The 19,497-nt window shown below is 43.4% G+C and overlaps 1 long non-coding RNA gene across 5 annotated transcripts in view; it reads left to right on the top strand.

The window, feature by feature from the left end:
* The window catches only part of LOC102901279, a 66,840-nt gene extending 49,371 nt beyond the window's left edge, over window positions 1–17,469 (top strand). For 2 of the 5 annotated variants that reach the window (XR_890144.4, XR_006595653.1), the window contains one exon: window positions 14,020–14,034. This is a non-coding gene — a long non-coding RNA (uncharacterized LOC102901279). Of the gene's footprint in view, window positions 1–7,175; window positions 7,191–14,019; window positions 14,035–16,442 lie in introns of those variants that run through there. The other 3 variants (XR_002154896.3, XR_006595654.1, XR_006595652.1) reach the window with 2 other exon arrangements.
* The last annotated feature ends 2,028 nt before the right edge of the window (window positions 17,470–19,497 follow it).

The raw sequence follows: 19,497 nt of genomic DNA, 5'->3' as shown, positions 1-19,497 counted from the left end.
ACCCACGTCGGGCTCTGTGGTGATGGTGTGGAGCCTGCTTGGGATTCTCTGTCTCCCTTTTTCTGCCCCTCCCACGCTTGTGTGCTCTCTCTCTCAAAATAAGTAAATATTAAAAAAAAATAAAACATGCTCACAAAGTGGTTGCAGCTGACATCTGATTGCTGCTGTAGTACTTGCTGTACAATTCATAGAATGTTTAGTCTTGATCCTCCCCCAAGATCCTTCTTATGGAGATCTATTTGTTAGATAGTTCAGGAACTACCCTGATATTCCTCTTTCTGCTCAATGGAAGCCATTTTCAGTTCAGACTCCAAAAGGGGAGGAGAACTTCCCAACAAAGGACTTGTTATTCCCTTTCTTCCTCATAATTTACATAGACCCTGCGATGCTGGTCAAAGGGCTAGAGAGCTGCAGCTTCGCTGGCCACAGCGGCACTGAGTAGGGCACTTCATTTGGGAATTGAAGGGAGGCAGAAAAGTCTTCCACAAAGTATTGGGACTTAGAGACTGCTCTGAGTAAGTATTTAAGCATCTATTAAGACTCCAGTAAGTGCCCTAGAGCAAGAAGCCAAGTCCTCTGAACAGCTGGAGTAGGACCATGGCAAATCCAGCCACTGTCACACTAAATGAGGACTCATGTTCATGTCTTAGGGAGGAAGACCCAGGTGATGGAAGAACTTACAGTATAGTTTTAAAATCCACTCTTTTTCCAAACTTTGAGGACAATAGTGCTTAGTGGACTTTGACTGCTCAGCATGATTTCTCTCTTCTTAGGTTAGAACATACTGATTTTCCTTTGGGGGACCATGTCCTTTTCCATTCTCAGACTGGGTTTTGGTGGAGTTGAGTCCATCCCTTGGTTCCAGAGGGAGGACACATGACTATGCCAATCAGAGAACAGCAGGTGGTATGGGCATTATCTCAAATTCAGGCCAGTTACGATTCTGGACTTTTGTTGGAACCATTAAGTGAATTCTCTGTCTTTTTTTTTTTTTCCAACTGGGTTGCCAAGCCTGTAGAATGTGAATAACTCTGAGGTTCCTAAGTGGTCATCTTGCCACCCCAAGGGGAATGCTGAAGCCAACACAGATGAGAGCTGAGTTATGAGATGGAGATGGAGCCTGAAAGGCTTCTTTTGAGTACCAGGATCTAACCGTACTCTATGTTAGTCTCACTCTGGACATTTCATTTATATGGATCCAGGCTCTCCTTTTTTATTTTTGAAAGTGTGATTTGGATTTTTGTCACCTGCAGCCAGTAGAGTCTTAATTCATATTATGAATTGTATATAGCTGTCATTACAAAGTATGATTTGGCCTTTCTCATCAGACCCTTTTAAAGTGCTAACTTATGGGGCGCCTGGGTGGCTCAGTCGGTTAAGTGTCCGGCTTCGGCTCAGGTCACGATCTCGCGGTTCATGGGTTCGAGCCCCACATCGGGCTCTGTGCTGACAGCTTGGAGCCTGGACCCTGCTTCTGATTCTGTCTCTTCCCTCTCTCTCTGCCCCTCCCCTGCTCATGCTGTCTCTCTCTGTCTCTCACAAATAAATCAATGTAAAAAAAATTTTTTTTTAAAAAGTGCTAACTTATGGGGCGCCTGGGTGGCGCAGTCGGTTAAGCGTCCGACTTCAGCCAGGTCATGATCTTGCGGTCTGTGAGTTCAAGCCCCGCGTCAGGCTCTGGGCTGATGGCTCAGAGCCTGGAGCCTGTTTCCGATTCTGTGTCTCCCTCTCTCTCTGCCCCTCCCCCATTCATGCTCTGTCTCTCTCTGTCCCAAAAATAAATAAACGTTGAAAAAAAAAAAAGTGCTAACTTGTAAGTTTGTTGTAGGAATCAAATGAGACCATGCATATGAAGAAGAACTTGGCAAAGTGATCATGAGATTGAGCTCCACATTGGGCTCCACACTGAACATGGAGCCTGCTTGGGATTCTGTCTCTCCCCCTCTCTCTCTCTGCCCCTCCCCCACTTGTGCGCATGTGCACGCTCTCTCAAAATAATAAACATTTTGAAAAATAAATAACTTAGCATTATCTTTTGTACATAGGGAAAAAAACCCAGTAAATACTGACTACAGGAAGCAAGGAAGGAGGGAGTGGAGGGGGAAGGGAAGGAAGATCAGGTGCTGAATTAAAAGGACCCTGAGGTCCCTAAGGTAATCTTTTAGGAACCCTCAAGCCCTATCAGCCCCCCCCTGTTCTAAATGCCCCTAGTACTCTATACTTTACCCTCATAAGCCTTTATCATGGTTTGTAATGATATGTTTATGTAATATTTTGATTAATACCTATCTCTCTCACTGAACTGGCAGGTTTTTTTTTTTTTTAAGTTTATTTTTAGAGAGAGAGAGAAAGAGCACATGTGCCTCCGGGGGTTGGGGGGGGGGTGGTGTGCAGAGAAAGAAGGAGAGAAAGAATCCCAAGCTGGCTTCATGTCAGTGCAGAGCCCGACACAGGGCTCAAACTCATGACCCTGAGATCATGACCTGAGCTGAAATCAAGGGTCAGACTCTTAACCAACTGAGCCACGCAGGTGCCCCTGAATTGGCAGTTCTATGAGGGCAGTGATTTTGCTCACTGTTATGTCCACAGCAACTAGTCCAAGTGTGTGGCATTCAGCAAACATTTTTTGAAGGAATTGTCACTTGTAAGTACCTAAATTGGACTGACCTTGATTATTGGGGTTGGATTGTGGCAGAATTGCCAAAATCAGGGAAAGCTATCTGTGTCCCCTTTGTATCTTTTGCAATAGCCATACCCCTAACACACATAGACAATTTTATCTTTTTTTTTTTAAGTTTACTTATTTTGAGAGAGAGTATGAGAGTGTGAGTGGGGGAGGGGCAGAGAGAGAGGGAGGAGAGAAATCCCAAGCAGGCCCCAAGCTGACAGCACAGAGCCTGATGTGGGGCTCGAACCCACGAACTATGAGATATGATCTTAGCAGAAACCAAGAGTCAGACACTTAACCGACTGAGCCACCCAGGTGCCCCTAGACAGTTTTGTCTTAATGAGATAATTTTGATATGGCTGACAGTGGAGAACCCTATATGGGGTTCGAATTCAGAACCATGAGATCATGACCTGAGCCAAAGTTGGAGGCTTAACTGACCAAGCCACCCAGGTGCCCCACATTTTGATTACTTTTAGCTCAGAAAAATCCTTATGCCAGAGACATATTTTGGGGCGGCAAAATCTTCTTCCCTTCCAACCCTTTACCAAGTCTCTAGTTATTATACTTTTATTGGTTCATTTTATTGAATAATTAAATAGTATAGGGGTTGGCCTAATGTGTGGAAAGCAGAGGAATGGGTCAGGTCTCAGTGGTTAACAAGCAGTCTTCCTTGCTCCTCTGTCTTTAAAAACTCATATATTTAACTGGGATAGTCCACCCTCACTCAGGGGCTGGATGTTGGAGGCTGTAGAAGGCCCAGGAAGTTAATGAGGGATGTCCACTGCTGGAAACTTCACTCTCTAGGAAGAAACAAAAGCAGTTAAATGGAGTCCTGGGGAAGGCAGATAACCTAAAGCTCACTCCATCAGCCCTGGTGTCTGGGCTGGTAGGAGCTCCAGGATCCACCCCCCCCTCCGCCCCCCCCCCCCCCCCAAAAAAAAAGCAGCCTCCCTCTAGCTAAGGTTGTGGCTCATCCCTTCCCCCAGCCTGCTTTTCCTGGGGTGGGAAGAGTGTTTCCCAGGGCCCATGTGACTTCCACTGGCAGTGACGATTACAGACAGTTTACCAGTCAGTAAAACTGCCAGAGGCTTTTGTGCTGTAATAATCCTTTTCCTGTTTTAAAACTCTGGGGATTTTCTACTCTTGCCAGTAGTTTTTCAAGTCAGCAATTACGTTGTGGATTATGTAATGGCTAGGTATTAAAAATAGAAAAGACCAGCGTTTGCATCTATTTTAACCAAATCAAAACAGAGCAGAGGGAGGGGAAAGGAGGAGAGGGAGAGACCAGAGGAGGAGGGAAAAAGAGATTACGTGACAAGAAGCAGTGAGGTCTCATCATGTGACTAGGCAATCCAGCCTACAATTTTGCTCTTTTCCTGCCATTCTTGGCCTAAGGGGCTGCACTCCCTTCCTCAGCCTCCTCCAGGGAGGAGAGTTTGCAGAGAATTATAATATTCCTCAGCTCAGCCTTGAGTGTCTGCCTGCCTCTGACAGGCAAAATGACCCAGGGGGGAAGTGACTGGTTTTGATGTAATTAAAAACTGTATTTGTTATGAAAACATGCTTTTATTATAGATACTCCCGACCCTCTGACTTCCCCACCCTCACTCCTCTTCCCACTGGATTGCCACCTCTAAACCCCTCATCTAGGAATTCCAGGGCTATCATTGATTTGTTTTTATGTGACTTCTCACTAATCTTCCACCCCCACTCCAAGTTAAGAGATCTCTGTGTTTCTCTGGAGACTTATTGAGTAACTTTAAGGGCCCTCTAATGGTGAAATATTAGGTGCCAGGTGGGTCTGGAAAAGGAGGGATATTTTTGGAAGGGGGACTTATTCTAAGGGCCTGACAGATCACACCAAAATATACCAGGCTTCCTACTGTGTCACCTCCAAAGTCCCTACCTCATACTGGATAGAGAGGCAGCTGCAGAGGGAGGTCTGGAGTTACTCACTTCTAGCCCTTGGACCCACATAGAGCCCATGCTGAGAGCACTCAGTAGGTCTCAGGTGGCAGGGAGTGCTGGGTACTTTGAAGAAGCACCTTGATGTTGGTGAATATTGAACTCAGATAGGTTTGGTGGAATTAGGGAGAGAGACCTGAAAGTCTAGATTGGCAATAGAATCAGTTGCAGGCAATGTTAGAAAGTTGTGTCCTGATTGTTACTTCCATCACACTTCTTTCTCAGAATCTTCATCTGATCTGGGGTGGAAGAGTGCCAACAGCTCAGAGTAACACTGGTCCCAGCTTCACCCAGCACCGCCCCAAGTAGTGGAAGTGCAGTGAAAGGAAGAGCACTCTAATTTGGGGATTTTAGGCATCATTTTACTAAATAGGTGGAGGGTTTGGGGACCTTCCTTAGGGCCTTTCAAATCATAATACCAATCTGCACTAGGAAGTGCTCATGTTGTGGCACTTATTTTCCTTATTCCTGTAGGTTTTTAGTTCTCTGTTGTTGGGTTCCTATCTACATTCTCACCAGAGGCTGACTTTGGTAAGGACCACTGAACATCTGGTATGGTCCAGATTTTAAATTGTTCCAACTCACTGTGTCTGTTAATGCACTTGAACATGCGAGGTCAAGTGTCCTGCCCTTGGGTATGGTCAGTGTCACTACAGCATCAGTTTTCTATTATCTGGACCGGCTGGCTACTCAAGACCCAGGTAGTCAGCAGAAGTTGTAGGTCTCAGTGAGTATCTGTCCTCCACATCCTACCCCACCCCTGAGGCTTTGAGCAATGTTTAAGAGTCCATTGAAGTACCTGCCCTAGGGGCTGCTAGGGGCTAGGGTCAATCCAAGACTAAATCATTGCAAAGTTCACCAAGGAACCTTTTCTAGCTAAACTAAATTCTCTGTTGTGGCCTCCTTCCCACTCCTACTCGCCATGACCTCACAACTTGACCACAGCAATGTTGTATATATTGGTCATCCCCATTCTGAAGGAGGTCATCTTTTCTATCATTAAAATATTTAATGGATTTCCACTGCCAGTGTGAGGGCGTGCATGTTCTCATGCACATGCGCGTGTGTGCGCACACATACACACACACACAGTAGTGGTGGTGCTTCTAGAGTCTGTTGCTTAAGATAGTGCTAGTGGTCACAAGCTGGTATAGACAGAGTAACACATTTTTATTTTATTTTTTTAATGTTTATTTATTTAGAGACAGTGTGTGTGGAGGAGGGCAAAGAGAGAGGGAGAGAGAGAATCCCAAGCAGGCTCCATGCTGACAGTGCAGAGCCCAACACGAAGCTTGATCCCACAAATTGTGAGATTAATGACCTGAACTCAGAGTTGGACGCTTAACCAACTGATCAACCCAGGTGCCCTAACAGAGTAACACATTTAAATAGATTTAACTTTTATTCATCCAACTGACAAATTAGAGACACAGTAGTGCTTATATGTTTCAGACATTCGTTTGAGCTACAGACAGTATAAGATATAAATGATAGATCTCTTGCATTAACTTCAATACCAGGGCTCAGAGCTAGACAACTACTTCTCTTTACTGCACATACCATCACACTCCTTGGATACCTTCTCTATCCCATTCTGACATCAGACTCAGAAATGAGTTTGGGGAATGGGCGAAGACAGGCTGAGGGTTAGGCTTCAGGCCTCTACATATTTGCTGCAACTCCTGTGGCCAGAAGTACCAGGCGATGGGCATAGGTAGAGGACTGGATGTGGGGAGAGGTGGTACAGAACCTGACAGGACTCCAACCACACCTGAAGCTACTCTGTCTTCCAACAGAAGATGGGGGAGAGGAGGTTGGGAGAGGGAAGAAGAATAGAAGGAGAAAGGAAGGAGTGAGGAGGGGAGGGAAGGAGGAAGCAGGTAAGGAAGAGGGGACTGTAGGCTGACAGGGCAGGCAAAATCTCATGTTTGAGGTGCTGAGTCTTGTGGAAGCAAGCAGGGGATGTCTTGGCAGCATGGTATAACCTGGTAATCTGACTTCAGGCCAACCAGGGATGTCAAACAAGAGTAAGTGCCAGCACTTTCTCTGTATTCTCAGCACCCTCTTTCCTTCCATCCAGATAGGTCTAGGTTCCAAAGACCCATCTTTTGTGTCACAAAAGGCAACCTAAGAAGGAACTCACTAGCACTTACTTCCCTGAGGGGTTTGCATTTAAGAGGAGACCCCAGGATATTACTGCTACTACTACTACTATATAAATCTTAGTAAAGCTATTACTTCCTCCTCTAGTCAAGTAATTTGGTAATTTAAAATTTTTCTTAAAAAAAAATTATTAGCATAAAATTTTCCTAGTCTTGTTTTCCTATATTGTACTCTATCTTCCCTTTTTCATTCCTAATATTGCATATTTAATGCTTCATGCTTTTTTCATGATAATTTTGTTAGAGGTCTATTTTGTAAGAACCGACTTTTGCATTATGTCTATTGTTTCTTTGTCTTCTATTTCATTAATTTTACTTTTAATCATTCTTTAAAATTTATTTTTAAAAATTTGTTAATGTGTATTTATTTTTGATAGAGAGAGACAGAGTGTGAGCAGGGGAGGAGCCAAGAGAGAGGGAGACACAGAATCTGAAGCAGGCTCCAGGCTTTGAGCTGTCAGCACAGGGCCTGACGTGGGGCTCGAATGCACAAACGGTGAGATCATGACCTGAGCTGAAGTCAGATGCTTAACTGACTGAGCCACCTAGGTGCCTCAACTTTTAATAATTTTAAAACTAATTTTGCAATTGAAAAGTAATAGAGTCACTTTTTCTTACAAATTATTATAAAAAGACCAGTTACCCATAAGAATGAACAGAGGATAAAAAAGAAACCTATGTGGCTTATAAACTAAAGAGAAGACCTTAGTTGCAAGTAAAATAATGCATCTTTAATGATTGATGGACCTCTAGGCTTGAGTGGGGAAGAGAGGCATCATGTTCAGATACTGAACATGAAGGAGATGACACCTGAACTCCCATTGAGCCCTCTGCCCCCAGTCTTTCTTCTCCCACAGGTGGCAGTAGGAAGGGTTTTTGGAGGAACCCAGCCTAGCCTGGCAGGGCTATTTAACAGGACCTGGCCCTTAAAGGAACATTATTTTGAAGGGAAGGAAAGGGTCTTATTGTCTGTTTAGTTCACAGTTTAGTTCCTCAGCTAAGTTTCGTTTTTGTTTTTGTTTTTTTTAGTTTTTATAATTCTGTATTTTGTGGAGAAATGGATGGGAGGGGTGGGTGTACTAGAAATAAGATCCAAGAACTGGGAGGCAGGAAAGGGTAGTCTGTATCAGCATTCTCAAATGTTTTGGTCTCGGGACCCTTTTACACTCTTAAAAATTAATGAAGACTTCAGATGCCTTTATTTATGTGTTCTGTAGCTATAGATATTTACCATAATACAAATATGGAAACATACATTAGAAACAGGCTTTAGAAGTACTTATTAATTATAAAAATAACAGTAATAAATCCTTTATATATTAAAACACACACACACACACACACACACATATATATATATATATATATATATATATGTTTTTTAATGTTTATTTATTTTTGAGAGAGAGACAAAGCATGAGTGGGGAGGGGTAGATAGAGAGAGGGAGACACAGAATCCAAAGCAGACTCCAGGCTCTGAGCTGTCAGCACAGAGCCCAACACAGGGCTCAAACCCACAAGTCATGAGATCAGGGCTTGAACCCACAAGCCAGAGATCATGACCTGAGCTGAAGTCAGATGCTTAACCAACTGAGCCACCCAGGTGCCCCAGCATACCTTTTATAAAAATATATCATCTAAAATAAAAAAATTCAGTGGCACCTGGCTGGCTCAGTCTGAGGAGCATGCAACTCTTGATCTCGAGGTCATGAGTTTGAGCCCCACTTTGGGTGTAGAGATTACTTAAATAAATAAAACTTAAAAAAAAAACCTTTAAACTCCGTGAGTCATTATTTTACAGTTTTGGAAATTTCTTTAATGACTGGCTTAAAAGAAGACAGTTGGATTCTCATATCTGCTTCTTTACCAGTCTTTTATGATACATTGCTAAAAACCTGCTTCATACAGATTTGTAGTTGGTATTTTTTTTTTTTAAATTTTTAATGTTTATTTTTTTTGAGGGAGAGAGAGACAGACCATGAGCAGGGGAGGGGCAGAAAGACACACACACACACACACGCACACACACACACACACACACACACACACACACACACACACAGAGGGAACCCGAGGCAGGCTCCAGGCTCCAACACGGGGCTCAAACTCATGAACCATGAGGTCATGACCTGAGCCAAAGTTGGACGCCTAACCAACTGAGCCACCCAGGCACCCCTGTAGTTGGTATTTTTTATAGACTTTTCAGATAATTGTGGATATCTTCTTTGATATTTCACCAAAATAGGACTAATGGCAGTTTCTGAAAGGTTAATCACCATGTGAGATCTGAAAGTATATCAATGAACTTCTCATCCTCAGCTATATTCAACTCCATTGATCTGTCTTGTAGTTTGAATGGGTCTTTTGTTCATTCTTTGTGACATCATGCATTAGTCATTTGGAAAATAATGGATCAGTGATTTATGCAGATCTTCCAAATGTAGACACATTTCAATCCATAGTATTACATTCATTAATATTACCACTTATTTCCTCAGCAAAGTCTTTAAGTACCAGGAAGCTGTGAAGCTCATGGTGTGGGGACAAGTTTTCTATAATTCTGATTTTCACTTGTCAGCTCAAATTTTATCATTGGCAAAAAAATACTATCAGTTTCCCTTGACATGATAAGCTCACTTCATTCATTTTTGAGAAAATGGCTGCAGATACCCAAGTCTGAGTAATCACAGTTTGTCAGCACTCTTTCCTTTTTTCTTTTTGTCGCTTTTCTAATAAAATGATGTTTCATGAAAAAAGCAGGTGGTTCACTTCTCAATGCAAACAATCACATACATGTATGTAGTACTTTGGTATGTCCTGATATGTAACAGAAGTGCTTTATGCATAGACCATTAACAAGATGTACTCAGGAGTCATGGTTTTTTTTCTTTTTTTAAGATTTTTTTTAAGTAATCTCTACACCCAACGTGGGGCTTGAACTCACAACCCTGAAATCAAGAGTAACAGTCTCCACTGACTGAGCCAGCCAGGTGTCCCAAGGGTCATGTTTTTAAAAAATCAGTAATTATTATTCTATCACGGGCATTCTTATGTGAAGCTAGCCTTTTTGTTAAACCAGAGTCCTGCGGTGAAGAATATAACTTCACTGGTTTGTGTTAGGTCCCCAGCAGTTTTACCCACTTTTGCTTTTGCATTATCAGTTCAAATGTCAACAAACTGAATACTGCAAAAAAGTATTGGTATTCTTATAAAAATGTTCTTTACCTCTTGGACCACACTGAAAGGATCTTTGGGACCCCCCCCCCCCCGGACTCCAGGGATCATAATTGAGAGCCACTGATGTATGTGACTATGGGCAATAATAGCTTGTGGCTTTGAACACCTCAGTGTCCCTGGACCTCAGTTTTCTCAACGGTTAAGGGAGACCAGAGCTGGGGCTGGCTCTAAGTTTCTACACACTGTTGGACCCTGTTTACTAGTCCTTAAAGTCACTTCTCCCCTGTGATACTGCTTTCTTTTCTCCCTCCCTCTCTCAGGTCTCCTTTTCCCTCCATAGCTCCCCCTGAGCCTACCTCTTATAGGTGGGGATCCTCCTTGTTGTTTCCCCTTCTCTGTTGCTCCCTGGGGTATCTTGTCCCCTCCTTGATCTTTAATCAGCTGTAGGCTGACAGCTCCCAAATCTCTATCTTTAGTCCTGATGTCTATCCTGGGCTCCAGTGCTATGATTCCAGCTGCCCCTGGGACCCCTCCACCTGTGTGCCCTACAGGCATGTCAAAGTCAACATGTCTAAACTGTGATTTCATCATCTTCCTCAACACATTGCCTCTTCTTCCGGAATAGCCACTGTTGGTTAATCTGGCATCTACCCACTGCTTAAATCAGAAGCCCAGGAGCCCTCCTCTCCTTATCTGATCCCCTCACTTCCCTCATGAAGTCACTCAAGCCTACCAGTGCTGCCTCCTAAATATTTTCTCAATCTCTCTCTGCTCTCCAGTTCTACCACCACCGCCTGAGGTCAGGCCTTCATCACTCCTTAACTAAACTACTGCAAAAACCTTCTTCCTGGTCCCCTTGTCTCCCCTTTCCAACCTGTAATCTGCAGCCCTGGCTGGAAACCACAGGATTATTTTCTCATAGGCTTTTTTTTTTTTTTCTTTTTCCCTATTAAGTAAATACATATGGAATACTTATGCCAAGCGCTGTGTGGGGTGCTGGGGATACAATGTAGAACTCAATAGACATAGTTCTTTGTTTCCAGCCCTCACAGTGTATGAGGGGAGAGAAAAACGTACAGGGCATAGGTAATCAAGACACAGTGTGATGGAAAGGGAAAGAGGAGGTGCTTGGGAACCTCTAGAAGCCTGAGCTGAGGGCTGCCTGAGTCCAAGAGGTGGTCAGGGAACACTTAACTGGAGGAAGCAGCCCTCTGAGACCAGGGGGAGTTAGCTAGGAGTGATGGGAGCGTAGCGGTGAAAAGCTTTCTTTCTAATTTGTTCATCTAATTTCCCTGCATAAAGCCCTCTTCTGAGTTTCACTGTTGCCAGCAGGATAAAGTCCAAATTCCTTACCAAGGAACATAATCTGTGGCCTCATTGACCACTCCCCTGTATTTAGTCTGAGCTGCTTTCAGTTAGTTCCCCCAAACTCTGGCTAGCTCCCTTGTATTCCAGGCCTTTGCACACACAGTTCCTCATGCCCTCCACCCTTTCCACCCACTCTGAATTACCAACGTCAGTTGACTTAGGAGACCTTCCCTGACCCCCCGCCCCCATGTAGACTTTGTGGCTCCCTCTTCTGTGCTCCCCACCTGTGCATGCACCTGAACACCTGTGCACTCATTACATCATTATAGCTCGTCCACGTGTATCTCTGACTCTTACCCCTACCTCCCTGCCAGTGTAGAATTCCAGGTCTTGCCTACTTCCCACACCCTCACCCTGAGAGCATTCTGGGCGTCCCCAGGGTGTATGTCTCCCATGTGCTGGTGGATAAGGTTAGACAGCTACACCCTCCCACTCCCAGCTATCTTTTCCCCTCCTCCAGCTCTGCAACCTCCCTTTGCCCCTGCCACACCCTATGGAGCTATCAGTTCTGCTGGACATTGCCACACCCATCAGACACTCGACGCCTGCTGGGAGCCACTGACACTCCTCTTGGCATGAGGTCAGCTGGCTCTACTGTAGGAGCAGGGCTGTGAGGCTGCTGGCACCTCCATTGCCTTACAGAGAGAGCCTTGAGGTTTGGTTCCACTGTTACGTGCACATCACAACTACCACTTTAGCTCAGAATTATTTCCTCCTTTCCACTGAGCAAAGTTTTGGCTTTGGGTCAGCTTATTGTGTTTGTTGCCTTCTTCCCTTAGAAAGAGTTTTTTCCTAACATTAGTCTCTCAACTCTTCATGCAAATACACCCCCCAAGGGTCTGCCCATCAGTGGGCCAGATAGGTGTGAGCTGCATCAACCTCCGACTTCAGCCTGGAGGCAAAAGATATATGCGTATTTATATATTTAAAATAGTAGATTATATAAGCAATACTCAGTAGAACTTCATCTTTAAAGCATAAAAAGCAGTTTAGAAATACATAAAATAAAAAGGTAAAGCTCTCCTTCTAGCCCTTCCCCTGTCTTGAAACTTACTCTACTGGTAGACACTATTAATTCTTTGATGGGAATATTCAGACTTTTTGCTCTGCATTTACACATATGTGTGGCTGGCATAATATTTGAGAAATAAATCTCTTTCCTCCCTTTGGATTTTCCCCTTTCCCACTGTCACATTCTTAGAGCTCATTTCCTCCTGAGCTAGCTCCCCAGATTAGAAAATGGAATCAAGTTTCAGGTATCTCTGGCACTTGTATGCCAAAAGTTTACACACTGAGGAAAACTTTAGGGTTTGCTGAATAGCTCAGTGAAGAAACAGGATTCTCTTGGGGCGCCTGGGTGGCTCAGTTGGTTGGGCGTCCGACTTTGGCTCAGGTCCTGATCTCACAGCTTGTGGGTTCAAGCCCCACATCAGGCTCTGTGCTGACAGCTCAGAGCCTGGAGCCTGCTTCAGATTCTGTATCTCCCTCTCTCTCTGACCCTCCCCACTCATTCTCTGTCTCTCTCTTTCAAGAATAAATATGCAGAAAGAAAGAAAGAAAGAAAGAAAGAAAGAAAGAAAGAAACAGGATTCTCTTACACAGACTCAATACCTTGGCAAGAGACAAGATGGAAGAAGGATTTCACCTGGAGTGGAAAGACCCCTAACTCTTTGTAGACTTCCCCTCCCCAGACTGGCTGGGGGGTGGGGGCAGGAGAGACGGGGGAGAAAGATCTTGTGGTGTCCAGAGTCCCACCTTGCCTTCTAGCAGATCACCTGGGCAGGCAGGAGTAAGAGCTCAGAGAGCCCCATATGGTGGGGCCAAGTGCAAGATTCCTGGCTGCCCATGGGTGGCACAGAGTAGCGGAGGCTATTATATCTGGCCTCAGCCAGCCTCACAGCCACCTCCTCTGTCCCATGACTGGCACTTCTCAGTGTTCTGGAAAACTCAGACACACCTAGAATTAACTTTCCTGTTGGCACGATGGAAACTTACCATAAACATTGAGTTGAGTTATAGAAACTAAAGTTTGGTTTCCCGCATACTTGAATTTATTAATGAGATTCATTCCTGTGGCTTGTGCTATTCATATTCTACTTTTGAAAAAAAATTGCAGTATCTTAAAAATGTTTCCACATCAGTAGATATCTATCTATCTATCTATCTATCTATCTATCTATCTATCTATCTATCATCTATCTATCAGAAAGAGAGAGAGATCACCTGCAAATAGCAGAGAGGGGCAGAGGGAGAGAGAGAAAGAATCTTAAGCCTTGACCACATGACCCTGGGACCATGACCTGAGCAAATATCAAGGGTTGGACACTCAACTGACACACCCAGGCACCCCTATCTTGTTCCTTTTAAAAAACATTATTTTCGGGTTGCCTGGTGGCTCAGTCAGTTAAGCATCTGACTTTTGTTTTCGGCTCAGGTTTTGATCTCACATTTGTGAGATTGAGCCCTGGGTTAGGCTCTGCACTGACAGCGTGGAGCCTGCTTGGGATTCTCACTCTCCCTCTCTACCCCTTCCTCATGTACGCACTTGTTCTCTCCCTTTTTCTTTATCTCAAAATAAATAAACATTAAAAAATTAAACAATATTATTTAAACAAAATACATGCTTGTAGCTGGAAATTTTTTTTAATCTGTTTTTTACATTTATTTATTTTTAAGAGACAGAGTGAGACAGCGTGAGCAGGGGAGGGGCAGAGAAAGAAGGAGACACAGAATCTGAAGCAGCCTCCAGGCTCTGAACAAGTGGTCAGCACAGAGCCTGACATGGGCCTCGAATCCATGAGCCCTGAGATCATGACCTGAGCCGAAGTCAGACGCTCCACCGAATGAGCCATTCAGGTGCCCCATCATAGTTGGAAATTTTAACAGTACCAAAGGAGAAAGCAAAAGTTCTCCAGTCCTCCATTCCCAATCCCGAGATATAATATTGCTAACAGCTTGATGGTGCTTCTAGAAATTTTCTAAGTAGATAAAATGACATACATGTATTTCTGTATAGCTCTTTTTATATACAAATAATCCCAAACTGTATATACTTATCTGTAACATGTTCGATTCTTTATTTAGCAATTTGATCTTATTAAATGAATTCTATTATGTAACTAGATACAGTGTAACTTCATTTCTTTAAAAAATTTTTTTTTTACATTTATTTATTTTTGAGAGACAGAGAGAGACAGGGCACAAGTGGGGGAGGGGCAGAGAGAAAAGGAGACACAGAATCCGAAGCAGGCTCCAGGCCCTGAGCTGACAGCATAGAGCCCGATGCGGGGCTTGAACTCACAAACCATGAGATCATGACCTGAGCCGAAGTTGGATGCTTAACCGACTGAGCCACCCAGGCGCCCTCAACTTCATTTCTTTTAATGGTGCTTAGTATTTCATAGAATAGATGTGCCACATGCATTTAACCAGTTGACTGGCATAAATTTCCAAATTTTTAGCTATTACCAGCTAAGGACACAGTGAACACAATAATAACTAGCATTTGTTGACCACATTGTTCTTTGCATATAGTAGCTCATATAACCCTTGTGACAGTCCAGTGACATAGGTCCTGTTATTGCCCCTGCTTCAGAAATGATGGAATTAAGTCACAAAGAGATCAATAGCTTTCCCATAGTCACGTATCTGCTAGGTGGTAGATCTGGGATTTGAACCCTGGGATTTGAACCGGGCAGTGAGGTCCCTGCAGAGATGCTGTGCATCTGTGCTAATGTAACCATAGAATACATTTGTAGCAACTCCTAGGTCAAAATAAATGCACGTTAAGCTTTAACAGTGCTAAATGGTCAGAAGGTTATTTTATCAAAGGAACAGTGTATTTCTTTTCATAACCAAGTGCAGAGCCCACTTGTTTCCTGAGAAGAGAGGGGCTGCAGAGGCTCCTATGCCCAGAGGCCTCACTAGGTTAGGGGAATTCTTTCTGCCATGGCCAAGGTTTTAGCTCTGAATCCTATCTGGCCTCCTCCCCTCTGGACTCAGCAGGGCTCCCTCTAATTAAGGCTATAGACACAGCCTGCCAAAGAAGTCAGCTCCTCGACTCTTTTTCTCTCTGCACCCTCTTAGTCTCTCATGGGTGAGGTACCTCCCAAATAGAATGCTGCCTAGGCCTCAGTTTCCCATTCCATCTGCAAGGAGAGAAAATGGCAGCCACCTAGAGATCCGGAACTGACTGCTCTCTACTTCCCCACCTGCAGCTCCTGCATCAAACCACAAGGGGCTCCATTGTGGGACCTCTAGGCCTGGATCCACACCAGACCTGCTCAGAGTGTGAGACATAGTTTCTCCATGGCAGTGGCTTTTTTTTTTTTTTTTTAAAGTAAATTCTTTGCCTAGTGTGGGGCTTGAACTCATGACCCTGAGATCAGGAGTCGCACTTTCCACTGACTGAGCCAGCTGGGTGCCCGCATGACAGTGGCTTTTATAGGACTAGACCACTGGTTCTGAAATGGGGCAATTTCACCTCATTTGGAGAGCTGGGAGATACTACTGGAATATTGGGTAGAGAGAGGCTAGAGATATTGCTAAACATCCTACAGTGCACAGGACAGCTGTTCACAACAAAGACTTATCCAGCCCAAAATGTTAATAGCGTTGAGGCTGAGAAACCATCAGGTACAGAAGGGCAGACAGTGCCAAGCATATGGCTGTCACCGTATGACTCCTCCTGGTTCTGTTAACAGTGGCAAACACGTCTTGTTCACTTGTAGCTTGCCACTGTTCTAAGTGCTTTATATCCATTAACTCATTTAATCCTCACAACAAGTCTATGAGGCAGGTTCCACTATTATCATCCCATTTTGCAGATGAGGAAACTGAGGCATGGAGCTGTAAAATACCTAGCCCAAGGTTTCCATGGTGGCAGTCTAGGCTTGGTCTCCATATGCCTCTTACACATGCTCATGGCAAGCACTCCATCCAGGACCTCTCTTTTTGCTCCTTCTAGAGCCTTGGGAGCACCAGAGATTGTTTAGATCTATACAGGGAGAGAGAGAGAGAAAAAAAAAAGCAGTTGATGGCCTTTTCTCCCAGATCCTGACTCTTCCATGTCTGATGGCTTTTGTATTTTTTTTTTCCAGAGAGTTTGATCGAAGTGAGTCCTGATCACAGAAATTGTGGACAACTGTGAAAGTTGACTTATTGAATATGCATGAAAAAATCCTGTGTCTTTCCTACAGCAGTCTCCCAGGGCTTTTTTGGTTTCTTGGCCTACAGGCTGGGCTGCTTGGGTAACAGATTTCCTTAGATATGAGAGCAAACTTGGCCACCTAGGAGGACAAGGAGGAGCTGGTGAATCAAGCTTGGGACACCAGGGACACTGGACTGTTCTGACTAGGCCCATAGTTTTGATGAAGGGGGTGCTTCTCCAATGAAGGCCTCCAGCAACCAAGATGGGAAGTCATAAATGGGGTGAAGGTGGCGGAAGAAGTGGGAAGGGATCTGTTGGATCAAAGCCAACTTCACACCAGAGGAAATACTTACTGGCTCATTAATTATAGGATGCCCATAGGATTGGCTTTGCCTCTGGGTGTGGGGGCAGCAGCCTGTGTTTTAAACAAACAGTCCCATCACTCCACAATAATTAGCAGCAACAATAAGCAACTTCAACAGGACCAGATTGACAGGTGTCCCACAACATGCAGCCTCAAGCCTGGCCTGGAGCTGAGCTTGAATGTCACACCTGTGGAGCCAACCAGTCCATGCTCTGGCAGTCCACAGGGGCATGGGCACAGAGGTGACGTGTCTTTCTTGGGCCATTTGCCAAGAACTTGCTGTGTATAGGCACTGTAAGACACCCATGGTGTCTCTTACCCATGGTCTAGAGAATTGAAGAGACAAGATAAAGTTTGAAAAGTTAAACAGGAACACAAGAAATACCATATATGTCACATGTAAGGATATAGATGCTCAGAGTCAAGTGGGAATGCTGGATAGGAATTCCCCATACCAGGTGGATGGTAGACAAGGAGGTCTATATCATACCACCGGGTTTCTTTTAAAAGTGGGAAATACGGGCACCTGGGTGGCTCAGTCGGTTGAGCGTCTGACTTTGGCTCAGGTTATGATCTTGCAGTCTGTGAGTTCGAGCCTCGCATTGGGCTCTGTGCTGACAGCTCAGAGCCTGGAGCCTATTTCAGATTCTGTGTCTCCCTCTCTTTCTAACCCTCCCCCATTCATGCTCTGTCTCTCTCTGTCTCAAAAATAAAAAAAGTTAGAAAAAAAATTAAAAAAAAAAAGTGGGAAATACAAAGAACAAAGACGGAAATAAGAAATCATAGTAAAATACTAGACAAAGGTTTGTATTATTATTACTGTTTTAGTTACATGCCTGTAGATCTCTTTTGTGTGCATATATATGGATGTATATACCCTTACACATTTCATTACATAAATGGGTTCATATTGTACATACTGTTCTATGACTTGCTTTTTATACTTAACAATACATTGTAAATGGTTTTCCTTGGCAATAAACTTCTTATAGATCTGTAGTATTTCATTGTGTACCTACCAACATTTAACTAATCCCTTATTATTGCCCCTTAAGTTCCTAACAGCTGTGGCTTATACATAATACTGACTTTGTGTACATCTTTATTTTTATCCTTAGGATATAGTCTTGAAGTAGAATTGCTAGATCAAAGAATATGCACATTTTCAAAGATTTTGATACATATTACCCAGTTGCCTTCCAGATGTATCAGCTTAGGCTCTTACCCCAGTCCTATGAGAGCATCTTTTTGACTACATCCTCTCCAATATTAGGCATTATTATTTTTTTAAATTGCAAATTTGATAAGCAAAAATAGTATTTCATTGTTGCTTCTTTATTTTGCTTTCTTTCTAAAAAATTATTTTATTACTTGGACTCTTTTTACAGGCCAATTAGTCATTGGTAATTCTCTTTGAAGAATTGATTATGTGCAGTTTTCTACTGGTATATTATTTTCTTTTTTTCATTTCATTTGTGCAGTATTTTATTATTTAGTGTATGTTGTTTTTTTTTTGTCTTTTTGATTTATGAGAGAACTTGATACATATTCAGGCTATTAACTCTTCTTTCTTATATAACAAATACTTTATCCTAGATTGTCATTTGCCCTTTAGTTTTGTTCACTATTTAAGAATTCATAAATCTAAAATGTCCATGTAATCAAGGTAGTCTTTATAGGCTTTCCATACCATTGGGCTGGAGGTGGCAGCTGTGACTGGAAGCAGAGAGGCCCATGGGCAATCCTTGAGCTGGTAACAGGGGTGGCAGGATGAGGCCCTCAGTGGGGGTCAGTCTGGAGAAGATCAAGCTGGACAGATTCAAGACAGAATGGAGGGGTGGCCAAGAAGTGGTAACCATGGGAAGGGGGAGAATGAGGAAGGAGCAGGAGGAGTGTAAGGTGATTCACAGGGTGCTGACCTGGATGGCAGAGTGAGCAGGTGGAGGATGAGCCAGAATTGGGAATGCATGAAAAAGTAGGGGTGGGGGACAGGGGCAGAGATTATTATAATTCTCCTTGGGATTGTTGATGGAAGCTCCTGGTGGAGAGAAATTGGTATTTGGATCTCTAGGCCTGGCGTGTGTTTCTGTCTTTGTGTTAGGCTTAGAAAGGCTTTATCTGCTACAGAGTTATATATTCACATAAATTCTCAATACTTAAATGGTTTCTTTTTTTTTTTTAATTTACATTTAATTCTTAGTCTAGATGGAATTTGTCATATTTTGGTGAATTGTGAGAGTTAAGGATTTAACTTCTTTTTCCTGGTCACTAATAATTAAAATACCTATTCTTAGCCTCCTGGTATGAAATACTGATTGCATCTTACATTTCCATGTATACCTGGGATTCTCTGGTCTGTTCCAATGAATTGTCTGTTCCTACCGTCTGTTTTGATCACATTTTCTTTAAATATATCTTAATAGGTGCTAGTGTGAGGTATACTTCATCACACTTCTTTTCTCAGATTTTTCTTTGTTCTTTTAGGATAGACTTCAAAATCAATGTGCCAAGTCCTTCTCCCTTGGACTGCACAGGGGAGCTAGAAACATGAGTGATCCCAGTGGAGTCCTTATCCAACCATAACAGGAGCTGGATTTGATGGGGCTGGACTTGTTGATGCAGATATCACATGGTCCTTTAA

Source organism: Felis catus, chromosome A3, assembly GCF_018350175.1.
Source record: "Felis catus isolate Fca126 chromosome A3, F.catus_Fca126_mat1.0, whole genome shotgun sequence".
In the NCBI taxonomy this organism is placed as follows: domain Eukaryota; kingdom Metazoa; phylum Chordata; class Mammalia; order Carnivora; family Felidae; genus Felis; species Felis catus.
Note: the sequence above shows the minus strand (reverse complement) of the source record. Positions and strands in the feature narration are given on the sequence as shown.